This window comes from Pseudophryne corroboree, chromosome 2, assembly GCF_028390025.1.
Source record: "Pseudophryne corroboree isolate aPseCor3 chromosome 2, aPseCor3.hap2, whole genome shotgun sequence".
Taxonomy (NCBI): Eukaryota; Metazoa; Chordata; class Amphibia; order Anura; family Myobatrachidae; genus Pseudophryne; species Pseudophryne corroboree.
The window spans coordinates 352281941-352305914 of record NC_086445.1 but is presented as its reverse complement, the minus strand read 5'-3'; the positions used below and the strand labels follow the sequence as shown (position 1 = coordinate 352305914).

The following is a 23974-nucleotide window of genomic DNA, read 5'->3' as shown; positions in this document are numbered from 1 at the left end:
AAATTAACCATTTTCTGGCTGCTTTTCTTTGCTGTTACAGTGACCCTATGGCTCTTAGATAACAAATCTAGCAGGCTTATATGTGCATTACCACCAAAGAACAAATACTGTATGTCTCACCTTCATGTTATAATGGTTATCTTGGAGGGGATCCAGTGAGGATGCTGATGTGGTCGGGAACCCAGCAGTCAAAATACCGATGCCGGAATCCCCCGACAATGGGAATAATTCAGAGTTGATCGCAGCAGCAAATTTGTTAGCAGTTGGGCAAAACCATGTGCACTGCAGGGGGGGGGGGGCAGATATAACATCTGCAGAGAGTTAGATTTGGGTGGTTTATTTTGTTTCTGTGCAGGGTACAGTAAATATACTGGCTGCTTTATTTATACACTGCAATTTAGATTTCAGTTTGAACACATCCCGCCCAAATCTACCTCTCTCTGCACGTTATATCTGCACCCACTCTAGTGCACATGGTTTTGCCCAACTGCTAACAAATTTGCTGCTGCGATCAACTCTGAATTAGGCCCAATGTTCAGAATAACTCATGGAGTACAGAAATATAGAACATTCAATATTGGTTTACATTTTGATGATCTATGTCCATCTAGCTGTCAGATTGTGGGTGGTAGGACACAGGGAAAAATCAGGGTGTATTACAGATGTCCTTTCAGAACTTGGTCATACATTGGGCATGTATGAAAACAAAAATAAATTTCTTGGGGTAATCTTTGAATATGATCAAATAAATCAGAAAGTATGTCTGCTCTCGTGGTGTGTCTGCTCTCATATTTTAGAACCAGGGTAGAAGAACTGAAACCAGAAGTGGGCTCACTGTGCATGTCATGGGTTCTAATGTTTCTGCAGATTCTTGTGGTCTATATAAATAGTGACAGAAAATGTTGCTGTATATGAAAATGGCTCTTCTCTTCTAAATTACTTTTGATAACCAGAAGCTCCCAATCTCCAAAGGTACAATGTCTTTCTGCAGGAACACATTATTCAGTAAGGTAGCCATAAGGATTAGTTTTTCCATTATTTATACATTCATATAATACAGTTCCTACTTTAATTAAACAAGTATCTAACTTTAAACAGAAGATTTAAAAATGTTAATACTGTAGTACCGGAGCAGGAGAAACTACCCTTCAAGTAGTAGATCATAGAGATGGGTTTCAATTGGATTTAACAAAATTTTCTTGTTAGAGCAGTCATGGGAACACTCACAGAGAAATCATTTTTGATGAAACAGTGATAATAATTGATGAAGCTAAGAAATCTTTTGGTGGCATTTAGTCAGATGGATTGAGGCTAATTCAGTACAGCAGATCTCTCATTTCAAATATGTTTTATCTTAGGCCTTGTAGTGTCATGATGACAAGTTTCCCATAAGAGCACAAATCTGAAGATAATATTTAATTATAAGTAGTGGGATACTGACACCTTCAAGATGATACATGTAACTTTGGTGTTAGGGTATGCTTTATTTGTCAGGATAGGCATACATTTGTACAAACAAAACCATCTCTTGGAGATCCCTAACACTGATGCTGGGTATACACCTAAACAATCATCAGGTCTATCACCTGATATATCAATTGATCGGCTAGGTGATTAGATATGTGTTTATACAGGAGTAATGTAGGAGCATTTGCTGATAAATGTCTTAAAATGCTCCTGCAACTATCTGATCCGGCGGTTGCATCTTTTCTGCATTTTAATATTTAAGCTGCTCACCCCCAATACCATAGTAGAATGTACACACTGAGCTATTTCTAGCTTGCATCTGGCTCCACTTATCACTGATTGTGCAAACATATGTGTTCCTGCTGCTAGCTCCACAGCATTATGGGCTAATTCAGTAAGCACCGCAGAAGTGCGAAAATCGCTATTTGATGATTTCCACACTTCTGTGCATGCGTGTATAGTGATATGCTCGCATGTTAGTGGGGGAGGCAGGACCCCCACCCGCATGCTAGAGAAAAGAGCTGTAGTTCTGCTGCTTTTAGTAAAACTACAACTCATGTTTAATTGGTCCCTATGTGCGATGATCATTGGTATACTCTCTATATTGGATTGCCCTAACTTCAATGCTTCTCTGTGCAATATGGTGGTTACTGGGATGCTATCTGTATTGGATGTACTGTAATTAATGTAGGATGCTATAAATATTGGGTATAGATTGGAAAAGGCAATGTGATGTACAGTATTTTTTTTTCATTGCTAGGAAAAATATATTTTTTGTGTTGTCCTTCTCAGTTGTTTATTTGGCTCTACCTACATGGGGCCCTTTCTTTTCATTGACTGGGGTCTATTTACTAAGCCTTGGATGGAGATAAAGTCACTGGAGATAAAGTAACAACCAATCAGCTCCTAACTGTCATTTTACAAACACAGCCTGTGGCATAACAGTTAGGAGCTGATTGGCTGACACTTTATCTCCAGCGACTTTATCTCCATCCAAGGCTTAGTAAATAGACCCCTATAAATTCCCAGTCCAGTAGCACAACAGTACAATAGTATAAGGGATGTCAACATATTCAGTACCAGCAGTGGCGTAAGTTTGTCCCAGACGCCCGGAGGCAAGATAAATATCAGTGCCCCCCACCTATATATAGACAAATATATATATATATATATATATATAGAGGTGGAGGGGCACCAATATTTATCTTGCCGAATATATATATATATATATTTACCACCATTCTTCGCAGGCATGACGGCGTATGCTTGAAGAAAATTCCAAAGGACAGCTCTTGTGGTAAGAGCTGTTCTTTGCTATGATAGGAATTCCTGGAGTCCTATCTGCGCATGCGTGGGCAGACACATGCCACTGGGAAGGATCTATTTGAAATGTGGGAGAAGCCCATAGACACCATCTTAGCCAAGGGTGGGGGGGCAGGCGGTGGCAATGGAGGTCAGAGTGGAGGACAGGATGAGGCAGAATGGGGGTCATTGGTGACTAGTATATATATATATATATTTATATATATATTTATACATATATATATATATATATATATATATATATATAAAACATATACTGTGTACATATATATATATATATATATATATCACATTATATCACAAAATATATTTACTACAATATGGCAGTGCACTCAGAGAGGGAGAAAGGGAGCGTATGTTTTTATATAGGCACGTACAGAACACAATCATTCCTAATCTTCTCCTGGTGCCCCTTCTACTCCTCCTCCTCTGCACTAGTGAAAGAAGGCTCTGCTCTCCCCGCAGAGCGCCAGCCACAATAGGGAATCCGAGGTGAGTGCTGTAGCTGTACCGGCTGTTCTTATCATAACAGCGCCTCACACGTCTGTCCCGCAGCAGCAGAAGCTCCTCTCCCAACTTTCACAACCACTGCAGTCGCGCACAAGTGCCATGCCTTTCTGGAGGTGAGTGCTGGAGGGACCGCATCACAGTCTGCGGCTGGCAGGCTTACTGTACAGGAATGAGTCAGTTTGACTTATTGCTGCCATCACGTAACTGGAGACAACAGAGGCGAGGTGCCCCCTGTAAAGCAGGAGCCCGGCGGCAGTCGACTCCGTTGCCTACCAGAGTTCTGCCTCTGAGTACCAGCACCCTCACTAGAAAAAATAGTAAGGATGCTTAGAGTGCCAGTACTATAGAGTCATTTAGTAATAATGAGGAGTACAGTATTTATCAAAGCATGGAGAGAAATAAGGTGGAGAGAGATAAAACACCAACCAATCAACTTCTAACTCTCATTTTACAGGCTGTGTTTGAGAAATTATAGGAGCTGACTGGTTAGTGCTTTATCTCGCTCCACTTTATAATCTCTTCATGCCTTTGATAAGTGCCATGACTGACGGGTCCTGAAGGTCTGAGCACTGCATTTATAAAATATATTAAAGCACTGCAAATAATGAGCAGAGCGAATTCCCACATCTGGGAAATTGGGAACAACTTTCATCAGGTAAGAGGTGAAACAAGATTATTCCCAGTAAATAATTTGTCCTCAATGTCAGTGCTGCACAAGGGTATGCTTCTGAAGGCATGGAAGGCAAATATAGTGGTGAAGGGCTTAATAAGATTAAAGTAATATGTTAAATAGCCACTTGGAGCATAATATGTATGATTTTAAATATAATAGAAACTCCAAGGATGAGAGTCCATTAATAGCACTATTTTTTTTCTTGAGGATACTGTGTGGAGTCTATATATATGAGGTTACATCAAGTAAAGTTTCCAACTGCTTCAGAGTCCATGAAGGCAGAAGTAGAAAGTATTGTTTTATCATCTGATATATTTACCATGACTGAAGTTTTTTTAAATTCTTTTTAGAGGAGTAAACTTCTAGCATGATTTCTCCAACTCAGCAAGCTAAACATTCAGGTTTCTCAGCTTTGGTCAACAAAATGTCAACCGTCAAATTTGACACACCTCTGCACACCATATCATTCATGATCTTTGAATCATAATCATAAACCTTTATTCATCCTTATATGCTACTGTAGCTGTAGGTTTAGAATTAGTAGTGACCCCTTTTCTCTACAGTTGTTTAATTAAGCATGCCCGTACAGTATTTTGTTTCCTATACCTAGAAATCCTTAGAATGCTTTATCCTGGTTTAAAATGATTGCAATTTACAATATTGAAAAGCAGTACTAGAAAAATAAGTGTAAAAAGCAAACAGTACTTATTTCAGCACTTTTGGATAAACAAAACACGGTGCAGCCTCCAAAAGAAAAAGATATGACCAATCTTTCAAATATAGAGTTCAAAAGGTAGTCAAATGGAGATGGTGCTCCTCTTTATCCAATCACATTCCCTGAGGAAAAAAGAAGAATAAACATAGTGTAGTCCAGTGGTTTCCAAACTTTTTTGAATCACGGCGCCCTAGAATATCAGAATTTTTTTCACGGCACCCCTAGGCCAAAAATTTCTTATTGAGAAATTTAGAAAGAAATATTACATTAAGTAGATCGCATTTATATGTCATCATTAGGGTCAGTTGTGTGGTGAGGGACAAGATTTGCTTCTGTTTGGCCACATATTTTATGACTGGCAGTCACCAGCACTGGTTTTGCCTATTATATTGACCATGAATAATATGAATTGGTCCTGGACCACCAATCCAGGGCACCCCTGCAAGTGTCCCGAGGCACCCTAGGGAGCCATGGCACACAGTTTGGGAACCTCTGTCTGTTTTACACACCACTATCATTTTTAATGGTGGTAAAGGTAATAAAAGAAAAGATAGTATGGCAATAAACACCTAATGTTGATGACCCTCTTGTTAATATGATTACCTTAAAAGATACCTCAATAATTAGTTGAGACAGTTATAGCAGAGTGAGTTTAGAGAAGGAGAAGGAATCCTCACAATCACTTCACAAGAGCACCCCTAGTGGTAATAAGATTACCTTACATATAACCTCAGTGAAATGAGGTTATAAAGCACGAAACATCCCAAGGGCAAACAGCAATCAAATATGGTTTTCTTTATTGTAGAATTCACATCAAGACTCCAGCGGATGTATATTTGTTCAGGTGACAAGCTCACACACAGCGGCTGCCGGGCACACATAGCTAGAGGGGGTAGCAGCAGCAGGGTGAGGTCTAGTACAAGGCACAGATTCCCAGGAGCACAGCATGTACCACCTGTCCTCCACTGGGTGCACAGCGCCTGATTACCTCTCCTTCTTAACTGTCATCTTTCATTAACCAGGCCTATAACTGTGCACCACGTGTGTACCCCTGTCTCCCCATGTGTGCCTCTACATTGTCTCAGTGTTGCACCTTTGTCTTCTCATATCTCTCTGCCCCCCCCCCCCCTTTGTTTCTGGGACTCCACTTTTTGGATGTGTATAGTCTCCTCTTCTTTTGTATGCTTGTCTATGTTTTCATCTTCTATCTACACCCCAGCTTCTTCTTTTACCCCCCCCTTCACACCGGGTAAGAATTGTGAGTGGGGCAGCACCTATAGGGGGACACTTCAGAGCTTATGGGCACACACACACATATCTGCACACATTAGGAGCAGTCTAGTGTGAAGCCAATTGCCGGTATGTTTTTGTATGATATGAGGAAACTGGAGCACCAGGAGAAACTCCATGTGTGTACAGGGGGCAATTCCAGGCAAGTAGCATTTGTGTTTCATCCCAAGACCCCAATAAAATGAGGCAGCAATGATGACTACTGTGCCACCAACCCACCCTGCTGACAGTATGATCTTTCTGTACTGAGTCCATTTTAGTATATAACTAGTCCAAAGAACAAGTATAGATGCACATTTTAAACTTGAAGGTCATTTACAAAGCACACTCAGGGACAAAGGCTGAGTTATACACACACCTGTTTGCACATCATATAATGAGTGACTTTGCACTGCCTATTGCCCACAAAATGGGTTCCCTCATTTCAATCATATCTACTCTTAGAACCAAAGAGGTGAAACTGGGTGGTGATGGCAGTGATGGAGTTCAATGAGGGCAATGTAAACCTGGATCTGTGTGGAGGCATATTTTTGCACTTAATATAGGGCAAATGCAAGAGCACAGCGATTATAACTACTGTAGTAGCAAATCAGGAGCATATACTGCCCACCAGATATGTCCAACTGCATATGACCAAAAGAGATTTTTCATTGCAAGCTTCTTTTGTGCAGTGTATGCCAGATTTACTTCCAAATCAGCATCAGGCCCTCAGTGTTCCCTGCATAACACTTTGGTTTGCTCTGCTGTGTCTGAATGTTCTGCCTCACAGCACATAAAAGGTGCAGCCCTATTTTACAGCAGGGTGGTAAATGGAGGGAGCTTTAATGTAATACTTTCCTTGCTTTACTCACTGACCAGAACGGGAACAATTTTGGACTGACATGTGCACCAGTGTGTGATGGAGAGTACAAGCACTGAGACGCCTACTTTCTGTGTCCATGGACAGTGCCACTGCATGAATTGTTCTGAGCACTGCACCAGTGGCGCACCTTTAACACTTGCAACACTTGGGACAGCCTATGGGTTGCTCAGTGTTTCTTCAGAAATTTCTCTAAACATGGCTTCTGTGGTTGTGGATATGTATTTGGGAACACAGCCACATTATTGATACACCCGTGACACACTTATGACACGCCTATGTGAACACTTCAGGGCACCTCCCATTCAGGAATGCCCATGGTTGTGCACTACCTGCTCTATTGCAAGCAACAGTGGCCTCTGCGTACAGGGTAATGCATTGTGCATTAGGGGTTTTCTGGCATTTTAGCACATGCGCAGTAGCAAATAATCGCTCAGCTATGCAAACATCGACATTGTGTCCGCCTCTGTATCAAGCCCTTTGTCTGGTTCTACATATTTGTGCTTTGTGAATATTCTGAATAGCACCTTCCAGATGCTGTCAGTGGGAAGTCCTTTCATTACAAATCTAATCACTTTCTGTCTGTAAATTAAGGTTGTGGTATATTTATTTACTCTGCAAGTGCTAGATAAATTGCTTTCACAGTATAATCCAGCACTTGTTCATTAAGTGAGAGCAGCTTTGTGCCTGACAACAGGTTAATGGGCCAAAACAACTGGGTTTGAAAAAGTCAACAGTTTTGGGCTAAGAAGCCAGTTCCCAAATCTAACACATTCCACATTCCCATCTCACATCTGGAATTTAGACACACAAGTTTTCTTTCATATAAAGCTGTTTATTGTTCTGCTAGATTGATGCAGTTAATATTGCCTTTCAAGATGACAAATTAGCATCAGTAGTTAATCATGGTTATTAGCAGATAAATATCTGTAATTTAATCACTACAGTAATTCCTTTTCCAATAATGCGATTTACAAATGCAAGTGATTAAGTAATTAGCCTGCATCTCTGAAACGAACTATTCCTCTGAGCTCTGTTTGTGCGACTTTTCCCAAAGATTTTAAGTCAGTGTGTTGTTTTTTCAATCTTCTTTTCCTATTTCTGTGAGCTGGATTAATTACTCTTTTATGAGATTAATTAGTCCTAGTCTTAAAACCAAGGTCATCATTGACTCAAATGGCATTTTGCTGCCTGTACAATTCTTTGTCACTAAATCTTCTCTTTGTACTGTACAGCAACAAGTTTACATTTAGAGCAATACAAAGAATACAAATAGAAAAAAAAAATAGAAAAAATTATATATAAATGAAAGTTTGAAATACCAATTTCACATTTTGGGGTTCTAAATACAAGAACATCTTTTGTATTTTATTGTTCAGTGGCCCTCATTCCGAGTTGTTCGCTCGCTAGCTGTTTTTAGCAGCATTGCACACGCTAAGCCGCCGCCTACTGGGAGTGTATCTTAGCATAGCAGAATTGCGAACGAAAGATTAGCAGAATTGCGAATAGAAATTTCTTAGCAGTTTCTGTGTAGCTCCAGACTTACTCAGCCATTGCGATCAGTTCAGTCAGTTTCGTTCCTGGTTTGACGTCACAAACACACCCAGCGTTCACCCAGACACTCCCCCGTTTCTTCAGACACTCCCACGTTTTTCCCAGAAACGCCAGCGTTTTTTCGCACACTCCCATAAAACGGCCAGTTTCCGCTCAGAAACACCCACTTCCTGTCAATCACACTACGATCACCAGAACGATGAAAAATCCTCGTTAGGCCGTGAGTAAAATACCTAACTTTTGTGTAAAATAACTAAGCGCATGCGCTCTGCGAACCGTGCGCATGCACAGTAAGCGACTAATCGCAGTATAGCGAAAATCGGCAACGAGCGAACAACTCGGAATGACCCCCAGTGTCTGACTTTCAGCAAATAAGATGTGGGATGTAAGTGATTCCATATTGCACGATAGGATGTACTGTACAGATCATCCAGTATGACATTCCACAAGGTACAAAATTCTCTGCTTCTGGATTTTCCACTTAATTTACAATTTCAGTCACATGTGTTGCAAACACATCAATTAATTACTGTAGGTGACTGCAGTCAATTAATAGACTGCAAGTCAGTTGATTACTGTGTGTTACCTACTGTAGGTGACTGTAATCATATGTTAGATTGTAAGCTCCTTGGAGCAGTGCTCTCTTCCCTCCTGTTCTTACAACACTCTTCTCTCGCACTTCAATAACAGCTATCTCCTACTCAGTGAGCGTCTCTACCCTCATCTCCTCTCATTTGTAAGTGTTCATCTCTTCCATGGCTGCCTGCCCCTAGTAGTAAGCTGGTTACTTCTTTATTTCTTACATCTCAACTGTAGTGTGTACTGAGAATTGTGGTGCTAATTGTTATCTGTGCTCTGTTTTAGTTTTTCTTTTACTGTAATGTGAAGTTCTGTGTACCCTATTGTTCTAATGTGTGCCATATGTACAGCGCTGCAAAACACTTGTGGTCCCTTATAAGTAAAATGTAATAATAATAATAATAATAATAAAGTTGGAAATCCAAGAGCAGAGCCTTTTGCGCCTGGTGGAAGGGTCATGTTGAAAGGAGGGTGTCCTAATCACAGTATTGAGGGAGGTCCTCTGTCATTCCCAGCCAGTCCTCTTAATGTAGACACCACATCATGTATTTTTAGGGTTAATGGATTGAAGCGGTTATGGGGAGGATACATTGATCGTGCCTTGAAGATAAAGAAAGTGATAGTCTACTCTATCAGGCCCTACACATTACGCGATATAACTGAACGATATGAACGTTCTCGTTCATTAATGAATGAGAACTCATTCATATCATTCAGTGTGTAGCCACCAATGATGAACGATGCACGGCTCCACGCTCGTTCATAGTTGGCGCCAGGTCGCTTATGCATGCAAGCCAATATGGACAATCTCGTCCATATTAGCTTGCACTGCTATGGAACCGGGTGATGGGGAAGTGAAGAAACTTCACTCCTCCCATCACCTACCCCCATCACCGGGTTGCCCGTCTGCCGTATCAGCCATTGGGCAGCTCGGCAGCGGGTCGCCGAATGTGTAGGGCCCATAAGGCATGAAAAAACTCTATGAGCAGCATGAATCTCATGTTTGCAGAAAAGCACTGCAATGAGAATAATAGTGATACAGCAGCTTCACTATTTTATTTACTATTTGTAAATGAGTCAAAATTCTGTGACTTTCTAGTAAATTCTGTAAATATGTGTTCATCTAAAGGAATAGGAATACTGTCACTGGCAGTAGATAATGTAGTATTTTATTGTAAAGTCAATATAGTTTCTGTCAGGAATCAGGGGGGGGGGGGGGGGGGCAATTCAATCTGTGTGATGACCACAAGATACCAGCATTCCAATTGTTTTGCCAGCACCTCATGCCCACCAACATTGCAGATTTTTCCTGGAATTCTATAGAGGTACACAGAGAAATCTGCAATTTTGTGATACTGTAATTAGTGGTGATGTGTGCACTGTTAACTGAATACCCTCCATGAACTCATGAAACAGTGAAAGTCAGAGGTTTGTGTACGTCATACTCGCCTACTCTGTTATAAGTTGGGTTGTATTCATAGTATACATGAAACTGTTAAACTGTGTGTTGGATATGGTGGCATTATTAGAAATATGTGTGTACAGGCTTGAACATATAGCATACATTGGTCCGTATGCAGAGTTGAGTACATATATGCATCCACATGCCCCCATCTGTATGCCATCATAATTATGAGTGTGGCTACAGAGCATGTGCTGCACGAAAACAGACAATCTACATTTGTAAAACTGACTTGCATTCAACTCTTCATCAGACGGAAAATGTCTTTCTACTGCTGCTCAACTCTGTAATTTATCAAATCCTAAGTAAAATACATCTACTAATATACAATAAAACCAAAATGCCACAACATACATTTCTTTACGTGTTTCAAAATAATTCATAAATTGTTCTGTCCTCACAAACTTGCTGTATTTAAATCCCATTTAACTTTACATTTTACCCATGTTCTTTTGATTTGTAAGGTTCTGCATGTCTTTAGCATGTAATGTTTTGCATGTCTCTCTACAGAGAGTAATCTGTAGAAGAGAGAAGTAAGTAATAATGTCACTATATAGGTCATTGATGCGGCCTCATTTAGAGTACTGTGTGCAGTTCCAGAAGGATATAAATACATTAGAGACTGTACAAAGAAGGGCAACTAAAATGGTGCATGGCCCACACCATAAAACTTACCGGGAAGACTAAAAGTTCTTAATATGTATAGTTTGGAACAGAGAAAGGAAAAGGAGGACATGATAGAAACTTTTAAAATATATCAAGGGTTATAACAAAGACCAGGAGAGGAAAACTTTCTTCAAATGAAGAGAAATATTAGAACACAAGGACATGCAATGAAACTGGATGGAGGTAGGTTCAGGGGAAATTTGAGGAAAAATTAATTTACAGAGACGGTAGTGGATAAGCGGAATAGCCGCTCATCAGAGGTGGTAGAGGCTAACACAGCAGAGCAATTTAAACATACTTGGAAAAGACATAAGAATATTCTTAAAAAAAAATAAAGATCAAATAGGTTTTGAGGTTATTATAAGGTTAAAAGAGACAAGATGGGACATGTGGTTCTTATCTGCTATCAAATTCTATGTTTCTATGTTGTATGTGATATATACATGTACAGTATACATGTACACATATAGTACATAGGTACATACATAATTTAGATTTGTAGTTCTATGATTATAGTTTGCAATTTCAAAGAAATTGGTGTGTCTTCAAATGTACAGTAGTTATTATTCATTTTTAACCTCACGTATAAAAGTATCAAGTAATGGAAGTGCATTTCTAAGATTTTAACACAAAACCTGAAAACAAAAATCTAACATCATTTCAATGAGGGAATCCAAACTGAAGAAAAAAGTCCTAGACATTACATATGTCTATTATATTAATGAATATACATACTGTATATTTCAATGTAACAGATTAAAGCTACTCAACTTTTATCTGTGGCTGCATCTTTTCCTCATTCATTCATTCAACTGTTGGAACATATTTTCCAATGATCAATTTTAATACTAATGATGTTTCATTAGATATGGATGCAAACTAAATGAAAAGAAAATGTCCAACCTGGAGTTCTATAACATCTCATACACTTTCGTCTAATCCTCATTATTAAACTGCAGACAACTCTTAAAATGTGAGTCTGTGTCTGAAGTTAATGACACTATTACTCAGAAATGTTTTTTTCTTTACACATGAACATTTATATTACATTAACTAAGATCTGGAAACAATTAAAACAGTTTTAAGAAAGCTAATTTTGTTTAAGGGTGAAACTAGTTCTGAGTTCTGGAATTTTTGACAGATTTGCTGTTTAATTCCCTTTTTGTCCATTTATATGAGTTAAGTTAATGATGTGTCAATTTCACACATTTTTTTAATTAGAGATTTCATATGTATCATAGCATAGTTTCTGATGTGTCCGGTAAGGATAATTATAATCAAATTCCATGTCGATCAATAAAATATTATGGGGATTTTCAGGAAATTGAAGAGTTTTGATGTCTAGTTTTAAATGAATGTTAATGTTATGTTTTCTATTTTTATATTAGCATGATACATTGTGTTACAGACATCCAGTATAATCACAATACAAACTCATTTTGTTCAAGCTGTTCTTGCAGCTTTTATGGAATATTTTTTTTTATGGTATACGTTTAATTTGCTGACTGTCGGGATCACGGCGTTCATGTTACTGGCGCAGGAATCCCAACAGCTGGCAATGCCGGTAGCCGAAATACCGGCACAAGAGGGCTATTCCCACTTGTGGGTGTCCACAACACCCATAGAGTGGGAATAGAACCTGTGGCGAGCACGGCGAGACCTCAAGGGGAATTTTTGCGATCGCCCCGTTGACGGCATACTGACGGCTGGGATGCTGCTGTCGGTATATTGATAGCCGGCATCATGGCCACCAGTACATCATACTGAACCCCTTTTTATTACACTAAAGTATGATTTATCTGTGTTTGATTTTTGTGCTATTACTATTGTTGTTAAAAGAATACATGTAACATTATACCAGGTGGTAGATTAGAGTGTGACAGGCTACAGTATGCTGGTATTCTCTAACCTCTTCAAACCGCTGCTTTCCCCTCTTGCTCTTCAGTCATTTCCTTTATTTCCCATCACTGAAAACCCCATAAGGTGTTAAAGATGGACCATGGGGTTAATACTGCACAAAGGAGTAAACAAGGCTGCTGCTAGGCATATTGGTAACACTATGATGCACACATACAAAAGGGCTGCAATTATACTACATAATCGATTAATGATGAGAATTATAGTGAGTATATTAATACAGGTTGAGTATTCCTTATCCAAAATGCTTGGGACCAGAGGTATTTTGGATATGGGATTTTTCCGTATTTTGGAATAATTGCATACCATAATGAGATATCATGGTGATGGGACCTAAATCTAAGCACAGAATGCATTTATGTTACATATACACCTTATACACACAGCATGAAGGTCATTTTAGCCAATATTTTTTATAACTGTGCATTAAACAAAGTGTGTGTACATTCACACAATTCATTTATGTTTCATATACACCTTATACACACAGCCTGAAGGTCATTTAATACAATATTTTTAATAACTTTGTGTATTAAACAAGGTTTGTGTACATTGAGCCATCAAAAAACAAAGGTTTCACTATCTCAGTCTCACTCAAAAAAGTCCGTATTTCGGAATATTCCGTATTTCTGAATATTTGGATATGGGATACTCAACCTGTAGTTATCTCTTTACCAATATCTGGTTGACTGTTGGAGCCACTGAGCTCAATTGTTTTTGCTGTTTCCATATCTGTTTATAACAGTGATTACTGCCATCTGTGTGGTTGCTGAATTCACTGAGCCCTCCTGCAAGCATCTGGGATCACATATCAAAGCGTAGAACCTACCTACTCTGTTATACCCTGCCAGGACTAGTAAAGCAGTGTAAAAGGAGGTTAGAGAGGTCCCTCAAGGGTGCTCACCTCTAGTACAGCTGATGATGCTTGAGAGGACAGTTTCAGATTCAACCTAGTGGAATGGTGAGGCGCGGGATTCCACTGAAGGTATCTGGAAGAAGAATAAAGTGTATGGCACTACCTTACAAGTCCAATCCCGGCCACAAGATTTTATAACAGGTTTAAGTGGAAATCATCAACACCTTACACTGGGAGACAGAGAAGGTCAATACAGACACTAACTCAGGGGTCTATTTACTAAGCCTTGGAGAGAGATAAAGTAACAAATCACCAGCTCCTGTCATTTTTCAAACACAGGGGCCTATTTACTAAGCCTTAGATGGAGATAAAGTACCAGCCAATTCTCTTCTAACTGACATGTCACAGACTCGGTTTGAAAAATGACAGGAGCTTATTAGCTGGTACTTTATCTCCGTTAACTTTATCTCCATCCAAGGCTTTGTAAATAGACCCCACAGTCTGTAACATGGCAGTTAGGAGATGATTGGTACTTTATCTCTCTCCACTTTATCTCTCTCCAAGGCTTAGTAAATAGATCCCTAGGTGGTCTAATCACTAAGCCTTGTGTGGAGATAAAGTTGCTGGAGATAAAGTACCAGCCAATCAGCTTATAGCTGTCATTTTTCAAACCCAGCCTGTGACATGGCAGTTAGGAATTGATTGGCTGGTACTTTATCTCCGTCCACTGTATCTCCACACAAGGCTTAGTAAATAGACCCTTAAGGCTCATACCCGGGTTACTGTTGTCATTTTGGCCATTTGATCTCTCACAGAGCCTTGTATGAAGACAACAAGCACACCTCTGCAGATTCCTAACCTAAAGAAAGGTGTGCCACACAAATATTAAGTTATCTAAGTGACCAGGACCCTCAACTCAAAGGACTAATGTAATATATATACAGGTTGAGTATCCCTTATCCAAAATGCTTGGGACCAGAAGTATTTTGGATATCAGATTTTTCCGTATTTTGGAATAATTGCATACCATAATGAGATATCATGGTGATGGGACCCAAGTCTAAGCACAGAATGCACTTATGTTTCATATACACCTTATACACACAGCCTGAAGGTAATTTTAGCCAATATTTTTTATAACTTTGTGCATTAAACAAAGTGTGTCTACATTCACACAATTCATTTATGTTTCATATATACCTTATATACACAGTCTGAAGGTCATTTAATACAATATTTTTAATAACTGTGTGTATTAAACAAAGTTTGTGTACATTGAGCCATCAAAAAACAAAAGTTTCACTATCTCACTCTCGCTCAAAAAAGTCCGTATTTCGGAATATTCCGTATTTCGGATATTTGGATATGGGATAAAACACGTACACGTGTGGTGTATTATCTACCTGGCACCTAACTTTACATATTTACCCTGTACCATCAGAGAAACATAGAAATCCAAATCAAACAAGCAGTACAATAATAATCACAGTAAAGTATTATCCACCTGTCACTTTAAGCTTCTTTTCTACACACTCTCTTACACAATCCTATATCTCACATCTTACTCTAAGGTCATGTGCCAGTCACACTTACTGCAGTATGGTTAAAGTTTTGGATGGAAAAAGGCAGAACTATTTTTGGTGGGGAAAAAAAATAGTTTTACCTGGAAAATCAGGAAATACTTTTGGCAGGTAAACAGCAAAATACAAAATGGTTTGGGGCTGGCGAACTGCTTCAAACCCCTGATGGGGATTTCTAGGACCATGAGCCTAGTGCATGAACTTATGGGTCCATGAGCCTAGTGCTTGATCTTGTGAGTCCACAGGCCTAATGCTCTGAATACTGATGGGGCTTGGGTCTAGTTGCTGATTATCAGTGGCATGGCTTATTACCAAATTCAAAACTGTGCACGGCCGTTGGTGGAGCTCCACCAAACCAAAACATCTCAAGACATCTCTGCTTGATGTGGTACCAGTATCAGGCTCCTTCCTGATGGATTCCCGAATGCTCCCATTGACTCACGTAAACATCATCAGCTGTACTCGGCCACTTTGTAACAGCCTCCAACTCCTCAATTGTCCTGTACAATTTGGATCAATTGCTCCTCATCACTCTCTATCTACCCTAGCTAACTAACTAACTAACTAACTAACTAACTAACTAATATGCAACCATTTCTCCCGCATGACTTTCCATCATGCACCTACTAAATTTTCCTTTTTCTGTATTCTACTGATTTTCACAGCATTTCTCTTCAAACTCCTCTTCTCTCTCCAGAATTCTATTTTTCAGTTTACTATTATTTTACCTACACTACTTTACACCTCATTAGTCTGCACTAGTGATGAGCGGGTTCGGTTCCTCGAGATCCGAACCCCCCCAAACTTCACCCATTTTACACGGTTCCGAGGCAGACTCGGATCCTCCCGCGTTGCTTGGTTAACTCGAGCGCGCCCGAACGTCATCATCCCACTGTCAGATTCTCGCGAGATTCGTATTCTATATAAGGAGCCGCGCGTCGCCGCCATTTTCACTCGTGCATTGGAGATGATAGGGAGAGGACGTGCAGTGTTCTCTCAGTTTCTGTGTTCAGTGTGCTGCAAATATCTGTGCTCAGTGTGCTGCAAAGATCTGTGCTCAGTGTGCTTGCAAATATCTGTGCTCAGTGTGCTGAAAATATCTACGTTCTCTGCCTGAAAAACGCTCCATATATACAGTATCTAGTAGGAGGACAGTGCAGAATTTTGCTGACCACCAGTATTATATAGTAGTATGGTACAGGAGTCCACTGCTCTACCTACCTCTGTGTCGTCAAGTATACTATCCATCCATACCTGTGGTGCATTTTAGTTGTGCGCAGTATATATAGTAGGAGGACAGTGCAGAATTTTGCTGACCACCAGTATATAATATATAGCAATACGGTACAGTTTTCCACTGCTCTACCTACCTCTGTGTCATCAAGTATACTATCCATCCATACCTGTGGTGCATTTTAGTTGTGCGCAGTATATATAGTAGGAGGACAGTGCAGAATTTTGCTGACCACCAGTGTATAATATATAGCAGTACGGTACAGTAGTCCACTGCTCTACCTACCTCTGTGTCGTCAAGTATACTATACATCCATACCTGTGGTGCATTTTAGTTGTGCGCAGTATATATAGTAGGAGGACAGTGCAGAATTTTGCTGACCACCAGTATATAATATATAGCGGTATGGTACAGTAGTCCACTGCTCTACTTACCTCTGTGTCGTCAAGTATACTATCCATCCATACCTGTGGTGCATTTTAGTTGTGCGCAGTATATATAGTAGGAGGACAGTGCAGAATTTTGCTGACCACCAGTATATAATATATAGCAGTATGGTACAGTTTTCCACTGCTCTACCTACCTACGTGTCATCAAATATACTATCCATCCATACCTGTGGTGCATTTTAGTTGTGCACAGTATATATAGTAGGAGGACAGTGCAGAATTTTGCTGACCACCAGTGTATAATATATAGCAGTACGGTACAGTAGGCCATTGCTATTGATATATTACTGGCATATAATTCCACACATTAAAAAATGGAGAACAAAAATGTGGAGGGTAAAATAGGGAAAGATCAAGATCCACTTCCACCTCGTGCTGAAGCTGCTTCCACTAGTCATGGCCGAGACGATGAAATGCCATCAACGTCGTCTGCTAAGGCCGATGCCCAATGTCATAGTAGAGGATGGAAGCACTCATCCTCTTGCTAGAAAAATGAAAAGACTTAAGCTGGCAAAAGCACAGCAAAGAACTGTGCATTCTTCTAAATCACAAATCCCCAAGGAGAGTCCAATTGTGTCGGTTGCGATGCCTGACCTTCCCAACACTGGACGGGAAGAGGTGGTGCCTTCCACCATTTGCAAGCCCCCTGCAAGTGCTGGAAGGAGCACCCGCAGTCCAGTTCCTGATAGTCAAATTGAAGATGTCACTGTTGAAGTACACCAGGATGAGGATATGGGTGTTGCTAGCGCTGAGGAGGAAATTGACAAGGAGGATTCTGATGGTGATGTGGTTTGTTTAAGTCAGGCACCCGGGGAGACACCTGTTGTCCATGGGATGAATATGGCCATTGACATGCCTGGTCAAATTACAAAAAAAATCACCTCTTCGGTGTGGAATTATTTTAACAGAAATGCAGGCAACATTTGTCAAGCCGTGTGTTGCCTTTGTCAAGCTGTAATAAGTAGGGGTAAGGACGTTAACCACCTAGGAACATCCTCCCTTATACGTCACCTGGAGCGCATTCATCAGAAGTCATTGACAAGTTCAAAAACTTTGGGTGACAGCGGAAGCAGTCCACTGACAACTAAATCCCTTCCTCTTGTAACCAAGCTCCTGCAAACCACACCACCAACTCCCTCAGTGTCAATTTCCTCCTTAGACAGGAACGCCAATAGTCCTGCAGGCCATGTCACTGTCAAGTCTGACGAGTCCTCTCCTGCATGGGATTCCTCCGATGCATCCTTGAGTGTAACACCTACTGCTGCTGGCGCTGCTGTTGTTGCTGCTGGGAGTCGATCGTCATCCCAGAGGGGAAGTCGGAAGATGGAAGACTGTCCAACAGTCCTTTGCGAGGAAGATGAAATATCACAGCAGTCATCCTGCTGCAAAGCAGATAACTCAGGCCTTGGCAGCCTGGGTGGTGTTAAACGTGTGTCCGGTATCCACCATTAATTCACAGGGAATTAGAGAATTTATTGAGTTAGTGTGTTCCTGGTACCAAATACCATCTAGGTTCCACTTCTCTAGGCAGGCGATACCGAGAATGTACACAGACCTCAGAAAAAGAGTCACCAGTGTCCAAAAAATGCAGTTATACCCAATGTCCACTTAACCACGGACATGTGGACAAGTGGAGCAGGGCAGACTCAGGACTATATGACTGTGACAGCCCACTGGGTAGATATATTGCCTCCCGCAGCAAGAACAGCAGTGGCGGCACCAGTAGCAGCATCTCGCAAACGCCAACTCGTTCCTAGGCAGGCTATGCTTTGTATCACCGCTTTCCATAAGAGGCACACAGCTGACAACCTCTTACGGAAACTGAGGAACATCATCGCAGAATGGCTTACCCCAATTGGACTCTCCTGGGGATTTGTGACATCGGACAACGCCACCAATATTGTGCGTGCATTACATGTGGGCAAATTCCAGCACGTCCCATGTTTTGCACATACATTGAATTTGGTGGTGCAGAATTATTTAAAAAACGACAGGGGCGTGCAAGAGATGCTGTCGGTGGCCCGAAGAATTGCGGGCCACTTTCGGCATTCAGCCACCGCATGCCGAAGATTGGAGCACCAGCAAACACTCCTGAATCTGCCCCGCCATCATCTGAAGCAAGAGGTGGTAACGAGGTGGAATTCAACCCTCTATATGCTTCAGAGGATGGAGGAGCAGCAAAAGGCCATTCAAGCCTATACAGCTACCTACGATATAGGCAAAGGAGGGGGAATGCACTGGACTCAAGCGCAGTGGAGAATGATTTCAACGTTGTGCAAGGTTCTGCAACCCTTTGAACTTGCCACACGTGAAGTCAGAGAAAAGAAATTTACAGAAGACTCTTGTGTGGGTGCACTCTTATTTTGATTTGTTTATATGAAGATATTAAGACATAACTTTTATTATCTAATTATGTTAAGAAAAAAATCCACACTTGTATAGTCCACCACAATTAATCAATAAAATGTATCATTACACACATATGATTCAGCCTGCCAGCATCTCTAGGGGATGCCATATCTAATTGATGTGGCTGATCAGACTAGAAAAATTAGAACGAGTGAAATCAAAAACTAATGATTACTAATTAGAAAAATTTGAAAAATTAGGAAATGTTCTGGTTAGTCTATGCTAATAGACTTCAGGAGGGATGTGGACACTCTGGCTCCACACCCTGATCCTATCCCACCAGCACAAGCTCAGCTTGTTTTAATAGGACCTTCAATGGTCAGTGAACCGGACTGTTATGAGGAGTATAGATCCTTAATGATATTGACAATTGTCGGATCTATAACATATCAAGGAAGACGGTCCTAGAGGAGGTATTATAAATCAAAGATATTAGAATGAACAGAAGAAATGATTAGAGGAAAAAGTGGTGATCCTGCTGTTGGTATAGAGTCGAGAAGGTCACGAATTACAACACCGGGTATTCTCTGGGGGTCACCCTCACAGATACTGACCCAGCCCACCACCGTTTTGCTTCCAAGATCGGACGAGATTGGGCTCTATCGGTGGGGTATGGTAGTAATTTCTTGGGCCTACTATAACCGACTCACCAATGAGAGTGCACCTAAGGAAGATTTGGGAGAGATACAGAAAGAAAGGGCGGATCTGCTGTCTACGTTAGGCACAGGATAAACCTGTGGATCATAGATGAGAGTCCGCAGATATATTGAAGTGAAGAAATAGAGATAGAAGGGTAAAGAGATTTTTGGGGAAAGAAAAAGAATTGGATAGGGACTGTGACAGATATGCTTTGATATCAGAATAGAATTCTGTCAAAATTGGAGTAACATAGAACCGAGTAACTGGTATATTGGTGGTCACTCTAGCTGAGGACAAACAAAGAGAAAGAATTGATATACAGGCCCTGATGGGCACCAGTTAAACCCACTTGCTCACATGTACTGCATAGAACACTGTATTTACTTTGCAGAGCGAATGACAAATAACTCACAAAAGAAGAAAAATAACAATATGATAATCCCTGCTCAGATCCCTAAGTTAGCCTGAGTAGGTCTAAATGATACCTATACAGGGCTACAGAGTTATGTTATCAGGCCTATTTGCCAGGAAATTGTATACAGAGGTTAGAACTATTCACAATCTTAGGTATGTTCAGAAATATTCCTATTTACAATATAGTGTGCAAGGGGGGCACGCAGGCCCCTGCAGATGCTGATTGCCGAAATGCTTAAACAATTGCCTGCCTTGATTCCTTATGCAGAACTATTCAAACAGAGGTTGAAAAAACCAAGAATATGAGATGTCAAAGTGCCCTAGTAGTTGAAAAAAATATTAATTGTAATAATATAGTGGGGGAAAAAAATAATAATACCTGAAAAAGTTTTTTTGCAAAGAGTAAATAAAAAGTATATAAAATAGCAGTCACTGCCCAGCTCCCTGGACTACCCTGATTAGGGTCAAAAAAACACATGCAAGATTACTGCATTAGTATATAGAGTCAAATAGGATAGGCAAACAGGTGTACCGGTCCCTGCCCAGGTCCCTGGGTCAGTCACTGTGTAACAGGATTCAAAAGTTACTCCTTAGGTCCGTAGTTCATGCTGGAGTGGTTCATGCTGGAATACTGGGATAGTTCATGCTGGAAAACGCGTTTCACCCGTCCTGCGGGCTTGTTCACTTCCAAGACGTGAAGTCAGTTCAGATACTGCTAGCCTGAGTCAGGTCATTCCCCTCATCAGGCTTTTGCAGAAGAAGCTGGAGAGATTGAAGGAGGAGCTAAAACAGAGCAATTCCGCTAGGCATGTGGGACTTGTGGATGGAGCCCTTAATTCGCTTAACCAGGATTCACGGGTGGTCAATCTGTTGAAATCAGAGCACTACATTTTGCCCACCGTGCTCGATCCTAGATTTAAAACCCACGTTGTATCTCTCTTTCCGGCAGACCCAAGTCTGCAGAGGTTCAAAGACCTGCTGGTGAGACACTTGTCAAGTCAAGCGGAACGTGACCCGTCAACAGCTCCTCCTTCACATTCTCCCGCAACTGGAGCTGCGAGGAAAAGGCTAAGAATTCCGAGCCCACCTGTTGGCGGTGATGCAGGGCAGTCTGGAGCAAGTGCTGACATCTGGTCCGGACTGAAGGAACTGCTAACTATTACTAACATGTCGTCTACTGTCACTGCATATGATTCTGTCACCATTGAAAGAATGGTGGAGGATTTTATGAGTGACCGCTTCCAAGTAGGCACATCAGACAGTCCGTACGTATACTGGCAGGAAAAAGAGGCAATTTGGAGGCCCTTGCAGAAACTGACTTTATTTTACCTAAGTTGCCCCCCCTCCAGTGTGTACTCCGAAAGAGTGTTTAGTGCAGCCGCTCACCTTGTCAGCAATCGGCGTACGAGGTTACTTCCAGAAATGTGGAGAAGATGATGTTCATCAAAATGAATTATAATCAATTCCTCCATCGAGACATTCACCAGCAATTGCCTCCAGAAAGTACACAGGGACCTGAGATGGTGGATTCCAGTGGGGACGAATTAATAATCTGTGAGGAGGGGGATGTACACAGAGAAAGGGGTGAGGAATCGGAGGATGAGAAGGAGGTGGACATCTTGCCTCTGTAGAGCCAGTTTGTTCAAGGAGAGATTGATTGCTTCTTTTTTGGTGGGGGCCCAAACCAACCAGTAATTTCAGTCACAGTCGTGTGGCAGACCTTGTAGCTGAAATGATGGGTTTGTTAAAGTGTGCATGTCCTGTTTATACAACATAAGGGTGGGTGGGAGGGCCCAAGGACAATTCCATCTTGCACCTCTTTTTTCTTTCATTTATCTTTGCATCATGTGCTGTTTGGGGACTATTTTTTTAAGTGCCATCCTGTCTGACACTGCAGTGCCACTGCTAAATGGGCCAGGTGTTTGTGTCGGCCACTTGGGTCGCTTAGCTTAGCCATCCAGCGACCTTGGTGCACCTCTTTTTTTCTTTGCATCATGTGCTGTTTGTGGACTATTTTTTAAATCAGCCATCCTGTCTGACACTGCAGTGCCACTCCTAGATGGGCCAGGTGTTTGTGTCGGTCACTTGGGTCGCTTAGCTTAGTCATCCAGCGACCTCGGTGCAAATTTTAGGACTAAAAATAATATTGTGAGTTGTGAGGTGTCCAGAATAGACTGGAAATGAGTGGAAATTATGGTTATTGAGGTTAATAATACTATGGGATCAAAATGACCCCCAAATTCTATGATTTAAGCTGTTTTTGAGGGTTTTTTGTAAAAAAAACACCCGAATCCAAAACACACCCGAATCCGACAAAAAAATTTCAGGGAGGTTTTGCCAATACGCGTCCGAATCCAAAGCACGGCCGCGGATCCGAATCCAAAACCAAAACACAAAAAATTTCCGGTGCATATCACTAGTCTGCACCCATGAATGGTTTTGTATACTGCATCAAAACAATAAAAACTTAAATAAAGGCAAATCACACACTGCACATTCCTCTTTCTCACCCTGCTGCTTCTTATGGCTGCTGGCAACATTTTACAAAACCTTGGGCCCTATGCAAAACCAACAAATGCTTATACTCACCCCTCAACACCAAAACTTTCCTTTCACCTCTTACCTCAGAGCCCTGAAACTTTTTACACATATACTGTACCTACTATCCTCACTCCCATTTTTATGTGCTCTTTGAAGTGCAAGGTCTCACATTCATCTGTGAGCTATTCATTTCAAAGTCCTTCCACCTAATTACAAAAATTGTGTTTATTTTATCTGACACTAAAACCCTTGCAGCTTTCTTCTACAGGGGACTGTTCCTCAGCCACGCAACCAGACTTGGAAAAAGACAAGTTGATGGAGTAGGCATTCTAGGTTCTCCATACTGCACCATTTGAGTCATGAAATAAAAACCTGTCTTCTTTTTCTCTTCTTTTGAAGTATGTTTATTTCTCTCCTACAACTTCATGTTGCTGTCATTTCTCCCAGAACCACCCCCTCCCCTACTTGTCTAAGTTCCAAACTCCTTGACTATGCTTCCTAGCTTACTTATTCGCTCTCCTTTCACCTGTCTATTCTCATGCTAGGTGATTTACAAATTTCCATTGACAACTCTCTTTCTCTGCTATGAAACTGCTTTAACTTATGTGGTCTTTCCTAATGGATGTAATCTCACACCTACAATGATGGACACTCCACCTAACTGTCTATCTCTTCTGCTCTAGCTCTACTATCTAAACCTTCTTATCCTTCCAATTCTGCAAATGCAATCTCCTTGCTTTCAGTCTCATCTTACCTTAAGCCCCCTGCACCCAAATCTATATGGATACAGCGCCAGCTAAATACATTTGGCATACTCCATTCTCATCTTCAGTAAAA

At 40.9% G+C, this 23974-nt stretch overlaps 1 pseudogene; it reads right to left on the bottom strand.

Annotated features, from left to right (window-relative positions):
- Positions 1-20048: 20048 nt before the first annotated feature.
- LOC135052014 (5S ribosomal RNA) lies at positions 20049-20167 on the bottom strand (annotated as a pseudogene).
- Between the last annotated feature and the right edge of the window lie 3807 nt (positions 20168-23974).